Here is a 9119-nt window from a genome sequence, read left to right as displayed (position 1 = left end):
CATAATACTTTGTTAGACATGGATAACTTTGCTTTATATTAAGCAGTACAACCTTGACTTCAGTCAGATCCTCATATTGTTTGAAAGTATTCAATGAAGAGGAATCACACATTCATCCCAGTTTGTGAGCAGAGGAACCACACATTATAGCAGAGCAGCCACCGATGTCAATCTGTTAAACTGCAAGGCATTTTGGAGTTTCTACACTGTATACAATAGAACTGACTTCTACTGTGCAGGCCAACAGGATTTTTACAAAACTTCGACCATCAGTTGAGACTGACCGAAGTGATTTCGTATCTGTTAGTTTCAGCAGAGTTATACATTTGTCCGCTTTCTTTCATCCCTCAATGGATACTTGTCAAGACTAACAAACCCACGATTTTACACATAGTCAAAAGCTATGGAACTCCATGTTGGTGCCTCCCTGTTGTAAGTATGAGAAATGGTTGTGGTGCTTGATGTATTGCCATGAAGTAACTTTGATAAACTTTTATTTTTACCTACAGTTATTGACATCATTAATGTCCGTCTGGAAAGGTGTCTTTAAATAATGAAAGAAATTGGCTCCCTTTGTGTTATTTTCTTGAAAGCAGTAGAGTCAGTAACACCTTTTATGACTTACGCTTATGACTCTTCCCAATTCTTAGCATTACACTTGCCAAAACTTTTGTTTCAGAAGAAATTTTGAAACCAACCTAATTGATTTATAACCCAGTTAAAAAAAAAGAAGAAAATATCTGAGGCCCTCATTGTTTCCTTGCAACCCGCTGCAGTACTGACTGCATTACATACCACATTTACCTGCCACCGCTTATGTCCAGTTGCTATAAGGATGTGTCGTACCATGGCGGGTACTGAAAACCACCTCTGCGAGAGTTTTGTCATGAATGCAAGACTGAGCAGGTTTGAGCACATCAGAAATTTTGCAAGCTATCTAAGTTTATAATCTAATACTAAGATTACTAGCCTTAAGCCCATACTATACCTTGATAAAAATGTAATCATTCGTCACCTTTTACAAAGCAAGACTGTATAAAAATACACAATTTAAACTAGAAAATGTAATACTATTTTTGCCCCTCCTTTATGAGTTTCTACCACCATATCAAGCTGCCTGAAAGCTATTGTAAACCTCCGTGTCAACAACAGAACTGACAGGCTAGGTTTTTTCCTGTAACTGCATCCCAGCTTTGCTTTCTTATTAATCCAGCTGTGGCTTGTTTTCAGTGGACTTCACTGCTGGAGAAAGGAGTACTTCCTAAAGCAAGATGTAAAACCCATTTTTTATAGTAAACGGTATAGGTACAGCAAAGAGACCAGCTGTTAGGTTTACTTTTGTCTTGTTTTAGAGCCTTGCTTGCACTGAAGAAAGAAACTGTCAGGACTAGAAACTTTCTGGGAAGGAAAAGATGATGACCTCACATAATGATGTTTTTCCAACAGTGCAGGTACGTGAAATTCTGTCAGGCTTGTGGAAAAACAGCAAGAGTTGACCATTGGGGTTAATGTGTGTGTTTGTCTTCAGCTTGAGAAGACAGACTAAGAATTTGCTTATTCGCAGCCAGATTTATTTACCTTTTTTTTCAGTAGCAAGGACTCCTAACATACACAGAAATGTAAGGTATTTCAAGGGTTGTGTGAAAGAACTGTCTGTGTGGAAATCAGATCCCTAGTTGTTTGGTCTCTTTGACACATCAGAACAGAAGTTTTTAAAGTTGTCTGTAAAGCTGTCAGCACCATAGTTCTTGCACTAAGTGCCCCTGTCATACTTTGGCATTTGTGTCAGGCCTCAGTACTGTGCTCCCCAGCTGGCAATAAATGCTACAGTTCCAGGTGTCAGGAGCAGTCTTAGCAAAGGCAACATAATGATTCTGTCCCTTTGGCAACCAGTCCAGACCCATATGAGAAAAACAGAGACAGGCCAAAACTGGCAATAAGGAAGAGACACGAATATAATTTAAAAGACATGGATGGATGTGGAGTTGTCCACAGCGCAACTGACCTTCACAATTTCTCCGTGATGCTGTGACTGTCTAAAAGCAAAGTACAAACCTCTGTTTTATACACTGCATTTCAAGAAACTGCAGAATCCAGAGAAACAAGTCAGGGGATTACTTTCAAGCTTATTTTTGGTTAGGGTAGCCCCAGAGTTATAAATAAAATGTTTCTCATCCTGTACTTACATGGAGTGCACTGTTGTCATTTTCACAACTCCTCTTTCTCCTGTGGAATTGCAAGAAAGCAGATGGGTGAGCACACTTGCTCAAAGCAGCAGGATACACAGCCGTGGTGGCACCCTCCATACACCTCGTGACAAACAAAACATCTTACAGGCTGGAAAAAAAGCTGCAGGGGAGGAGTATATCATATATAAATCATCTTTGCATATCATCCTGTTTTGTAAATAGCAGAATACTAGAGAGGTAGGGTGATATTTTTCTTCTAAAAAGCAGAAAAATACAATTGCCATTATAAATGTAAAATTATAATAATCTCCAGGAACTGCTAATTGCTCTTTCCTAACTAAAGCGTAACCCTCTTTTATTTCGTTGGAGTCCAAGGAACATAGCAAGTCAGTCAGTCTCCCCCCTGGTGGGAAAGGGTGCGGACCCTTTCAGGGTGCCTTCAGCCATCCTCTTTGCTGAAGCTGCATTACCCTGTCATAGTTGGGTCTAAAAGCTATTCACAGACGAAGGGAGCTATAACACTTGCAGCCCTATCTCTGACAATCTCCCTTCCTCTTGGCCACCTCCTTCAACACCATCACCCCCACAGAGAAAAGGGAGCAAGACCTCAGTGTCTGTAATTAGCTTCTGACATTCACATACTTGTAATGGGTGACATGGGCCGTGCCCCTGGATGAACTGTGTAACACAGGTGGTCTTTTCACCATGCAGTGCTAGTTACTCTCCTGTCGGCAAACGGCCACATAAATGGAGGGGATTTTCAGCTCTAGAAACATTCTCCTGTAATTCCAGGAGAACGCTTGGTATTTCCTTTAAAACTGCCTTTTCTGTGGAATAACTAAAGTGCCCAAGAAGTAGCATACTCCATCAGTACACTTTGCTTTCAAGCCCTCTTACCAAAACGCTAGCTAAATGCAACAGTAAGAGAGGTGGGTGTACAAGTGTTGTATACAAATTGTATACATTGTGTACAAAATGTTCAGGAAGCCAAAGGGTAGTGAGGTCTTCACTGGTGTCTCTTTAAGAAAACTATCTAGCCTTAAATATCGTTACCTTCAAAACATTCTGAAAAGCACAATATTCCATTTAAATTTCTCTTTCCCATCTTGTCTATGTCTAGAAGTAGTATTTATCAGGATGTGTCCTCAGTCCATAAAGTGCTCCTCATGATTTTTTTTTTACTGCCTGCATCACCTTGCTAGCTAAACAGATATACAAGGGTATTCTTCTTTACATTTCTGGAATGGGGGGACATAGCTCTAAAGGAAGTAACTTTTCCTGCTTTGTGAAAATGCTGACAATATACTTAATAAAATGAAGGCAAAATAAAAGAAGTAGCAGAAGAAATCCACCTTTACCTGGGCTTAGATATATTAGTGTTCTAAATTTGGACAAATGACAGATACAAAGCTCAAATGCTTTCAAATCTCAGTGGAGGAAAGCTTTTGGGAATCCTTTTTCTAGTAAAATCTCTCCAGTGAAGAAAAAAAAGGAACTTCATAGCTTGATTTATCGTCCTCCTCCTAGCTAGATACCTATCACCAGCAAGATTATTTAAGCCCCATGAGATTTCAAGGGTATTAAAGTTTTATATGTATGTAGTTTGGCTGCAGAAAAATAAGTTAAACAGCTCTTGCTAACATAGAAGCCTTGTGGGAACTAGTTACTTTTTTCCATATTCCTTGTGAGGCTGAAGTTCTGTCGGTCCCTATGGACCAAGCTGGGATCCATGTTTAAAAAACTATTTTCTCAAATCCTGTTTAAAGCAAGCAAATATATGGGGGCACCTTCATCTGCATTAGGTGAAGAAGATTAGTCCAGCAAGACATGCGGTTTAGAGAACATTGATCTGTTCTGTACCGCTTTACCTGGTGGTAGTTTTGCACCGGAGGAGGAGAACTGCATTCGACGAGTTTAAACATAATGTTTTAGAACGCTCCTGTTGTATTTTGAAGACTTTTAGCCTGGATCGTTCCTTAAAAAGTTGTCCCTGCTTCACTGGATCATTGCGCTACCAGTAAGCCGTGCAGAGCTCCTTCTGCGTGGCAAGCAGCTCAGACTGCTCCGTCCTCTCACTGGATGATGCTTGGCTGGGGAGAAAACAAAGTAACTGGAAGGTTCAGTTTCACTTTTTGGTAAACACAAGCAATAAACATTTCAGTGTTTTCTTTTTAAAGCTCTTTCCTCTTTTTCTCTGGGAAAGCACAAAATTATAGCATATGCCAGTTACTTTCTGATGTAAAACTGTCATGTTATTGGTACTAAAGCTATGGAAAAAAATAACTGCCAGGAAGTCAGAGCCAAAACAATGACATTTTCGTGGAAATCAAACACATTTTCCAGAGTTAAGTTTTGATCATTGCAGAATTAATAAATATATATATATATGCTTGAAACCCCGTTCTCCTTTAGGAAATGAAATGCGTCATTCACCAGTCAAACGCTGTTTTTCCAGAAACATTGTATGGCAGACTACTTAAAATGTATTTGAGGTAGGTGTGCAACTTGGTCTTAACTTTGCTGTCTCTGCCTTCATTTTTGTGGATGCCAAAACTTGTGTACGTAGTATAGGCAGCCAACATCCTTAGAGCTGATTTGTGGGAATAATAATGTTACTCTGTCATCTACATGACCTCTATTTGAGTTTAGGTCCTGTGTATACTTGCTGTATTGTGACAAAAAGAAATATACCTTCAGGAAATTAATTTTGTGAAAACTTTAAAATATAAAAAAATGAATACTTGTTTACTAAGCTTCAGTAAACAGAAGATCATGCAAAGAAAATGGAATTTTAGACTGGGAAAGAAAGATGTTGCTGTGCATGACTGATTGAGTTTAAAAATGACCTTGATACATAAATAATTCCAGCATGGAAATCAAGTTTCAACAGCCGATGTAGACAATGGAGTCATGATCCTGGGAATGGTTGCAAATAAAGGCATGTCTGATACAAGAAATTTCAACAAGCTCACTGAACAAGCAGAGAAGACAGGGATGTGCATAAGACAATTATTGTATCACATGCCAGCTGCAGAAATGAAAAGACAAGAAAGATGTGCTAGGGGTTTCCACAATTATTTTCAATTCACTTTGTTCTCAGCTTCATCTCACTATCACAAGGGATGCCATCCACCCTAATACTCATGGGGTTATTCCAGTGTGTAAATTATCAGCAACCTAACCTGTTAAAGATTAGGTCCAAAAAACATTGGGGGCACATTTTGAGTCAAAGCCCACTTTTAGGATTCATTACAGCCTGGAAGCTGATGGAAATACATAGGGAAAGCACAAAGATTAAAAAAAAAAAATTAAAGTATAAAAAGTTTCAAGGAGCAAGCTTAAAGATGAGTGTAAGGGCTCATAACTGGCCTCCGTATATGGGGTCAGGAAGTCTGCCTGAAGGTCTAGAACACAGTTGGCACTGGAAAAACAGAGAAATTTGAAAGCAAAAAGATCTCCCCCCCTTTTTTTATTTTAAAAAAGGCCTAATCCGTAAAGAGGTTTTCACTTTCTCAGAATAGAGAATAAAACTCCAGTGCACATTCTCCCTAGGCAGCTGGGAATGTATATCGTTATGATATAATATACCAAGGAGTATGAAACAATGATTCCAAACTGTACTGTGAATAATTGAACAGCAGAAGTATTTGATGGTTTTTCTTCAGAAGTTCTCAGTTGTTTGTGTGTGTTACATAAAATAATCTATAGGAATTATAGAAGAATGTGAATTAATACCATTCTGTATTCAAATTCAGTATATTTAGATTTTCTTAATAACGATATGTAAGTTGAAAATGTAGCAAATACATTTTGCAAGTAAAAGGAAAGAAAAGGAAAAAAAATAGAAAAGCTCGTTTGGAAGTCTTGTGGTTGTCCTAGGAGGAAGACATTTGATTCCCTTCATCTCATACAGGTCATCAAGGAACTGTTGTAACTCGACAAATAAAAGAAATAAGCACAAGTACCTGTTTCAGTAAAGCAGTTCAGTTTGGAAGGCCTCTGTTTGCTGTGGATCAGATAAAGATTTATATCCTCTCAGTGTTCAGTATCAAACTACCACGTTTCATTTTAAATATCCACATAAAAAGTAATACCAGTTATGGAAAAGACGTAGTAAGTAAGCTTATAATTATCTACATGAAGGAGATGACACAGTACCTCCAGAAGAGAGTACCAGGGATTTTAAAATAATAGAAAATGTCAGGTTTAGTTGTCATATATGGCAAGTACAAATATTTACCCGTCTATATAAAAGTTTGCTGTATGTACTTTGATACAGGCTTTTGCCTGAGGTGGCTGCGTGGGGAGGGCCCGCGCACCCCTGCCCCCCTGGCTGGGGGTGGGATGCTCTCGCCTTCTCCGGCCCAGAGCCGTACTGTGGCAGGTCAGCCTTGGCCAGCACCCAGACGCCCACCCAGCTGCTCCCCCCGCAGTGGGATGGGGGTGCAAATGGGGAACAGCAGGAACGAGAAATCTTGCGGTTCGGGATGAAGACAGGGAGACCACTCGCCAATTACAGCCGCAGGCAAAATAGACTTCAAAATTAAGTCAATTTATTGCCAATTATTGCCGTTGTTGTCCGTGCTGCTGGGCGGCGCAGCGGTGTGGGCAACCTGCCGCAGCGATGGGGCACCCAGGGAGGCTGGCGGCGGTGGCGTCTTGACTTCCAGATCATGTACACACGTCTCCCTCCACATCTTAAAACCTCCCAGTACTGTGCTGGGAAAACTTTCCGGGATAATCATGTTTATCCAACCTCCATTTAATTACAATTCCCCTTTATCTGAATCACAGTTATGTTCTCTAGCATGAATTGCCTTCTTGTATTTCTTGCCACAATCAACTCTATTAACCTTCATTTATCCAAGCACGTTTTCACTTTTTATAGGAACAGGACTGCTTTGCAATTTCAATCCTAATTCGTTTTTTCCACTAAAAACATAACAATTTCAGCCATAACAATGTCTTATTACAGCTGTTTTATACACATACTAAATACGTGGCTATATTCCCTGAGATCTGATTTGCTTCATTAGCACTACAGCATCCATAGAGGAGCTGGAAGTGAATTGCTATTTTGTGTGCTGTCTGGGGCCATACATTACCTTAGGTTTAATAACACGAAGCCAAATCCCAATGGCGGAGCGCAGATTTGCAGAATGCCACTAGTTGCTTTTCAGCGTGATACCTGGCAAGGTCCAGGCATGCCCTCCTCCTCCGTGTGGCTGCAAAGCCACCGTATTCAGGTGTGTGACACTGGTAAGGATAAAAGTGGTGGAGAAAAATGGCTGAGACATCTCAAGATTTAAAACAGAAAGCAGCTTTCTATCAACTGTCTTGAGCATAAAAGCCTCAAAATAAACCACAACTACTTTCCCCTGAAAACATCCGTGAAAAATATCCTACTTTACCTTTTTTTAATTTTTTTGTATCCTTCCCACTTCTTTTCCCTGAATTTCTCTTTTAACACTTTTTTTGGGAGTCCTGCCAGCCTCTACATATATTTCTCTTTTCCTTCAAAATATTATGCCTAACTTCCATGTCTGCATTTCTCTTCTTTACCTATATTTAATTTAGCAGAATGAAAGCTGAGGAAGAAATATTACACCTTCAGTTTCCAAGGTTTCTAGGGCTGGCGGCTTTTCTCCTGTGGTTTTCTCCAACTTTTCCATCACGCTGACTCACTTAAAAGGTGGTATGAAGTCAATGCCTACAGCCTGTAATTCAGCATCATCTGGATAAGTAATCTTACAGCTACCAAATATTTTACCATATGTTAAGGTAAATAAAGTGAAATTATTTCAGGGAAATAATTTTAATGTTACTGAGTGTCTGATTTCTACATGAAGCAGCGGCAGTCTAACATTCAATGTCTTGCCAATGAAAATCTGGAGGTATGATTGTATCAGTACACCATATGATACGCAATGGTTTATATCCAAAATAGAAGTCAAGGAATTCATCCCTGCCCCATCAAAAACTGAACAATTCATCCCAAAGAACAATGTCATCCAAACCTGCCCTCTGCCACATTCTTCAACGACTTGCATTTTAATGTGGCACATGTCTCTACATAAATACATATATATGCATATACACATAAACATATAAAAATATATAATGTAGAGCATATATGTTATATAATGTATATTATGTATACATAATAGAAATACATACCTATCCACCTACCTACATATATATACATATGTATATATGTTCTTGGCCTCACCTTGGTAAGCTTTTCATGTGACATCAAAGTAAACCAGCTTCTGAGGCCATTCCAAAAGACATCTACCATTACTGACCAAGTCATATCGGAGAGCAGCTCTCCAGTGACGTTCCTGAGATCACCATGATCCACACAGGCCACGTGGAACTCACAAGTGGTGAATTCTGGATGGTGGGTCAGATCGACCCCTTCATTTTTTAACTGATGTCCAGCACCCCATCCAAACCTTCAATGATTGACATCTACAAAAGCTCCAGACATCTCTCAGTGGCAAATACTTCAAGGGGAATTAAAAAGAAGAAATCAGATAAGCACAAGGATGTGACTTGTGCTAAGATTAGAGCCAGTCAACTCTAATCTCTCCTGCACCGAGTGAATCATGATGACAGTTTCTGCTGATAATCCCTCACTCCGTCCTGCATTGTAATGGTAACGGCCAGAAAAACAGTGCTCCATTCACTGGTGGTTGTCAGCCTTTGGGATGGAATACCAAAATGAAAGTATATGGATTTGTTTTTTGTCGTTTTGTAAAAACATGCATTTTTCATGTTGAAAGTATTAATTCTAAACCAACTGCCAATGTCACAGTCAGCCCCGTTTACCCACAGGCTAGCCATCGTGCTGTACCACCCACCCGAGGGATGTGACATAGTGACTTCCTTTTCATGGGGGACTGGCCCTGTGCTTCCTAAGCACAGTGT

This window comes from Mycteria americana, chromosome 2, assembly GCF_035582795.1.
Source record: "Mycteria americana isolate JAX WOST 10 ecotype Jacksonville Zoo and Gardens chromosome 2, USCA_MyAme_1.0, whole genome shotgun sequence".
NCBI classification, from domain to species: Eukaryota; Metazoa; Chordata; class Aves; order Ciconiiformes; family Ciconiidae; genus Mycteria; species Mycteria americana.
The sequence above is the reverse complement of the archived record's forward strand: the minus strand, read 5'-3'. Positions refer to the sequence as shown.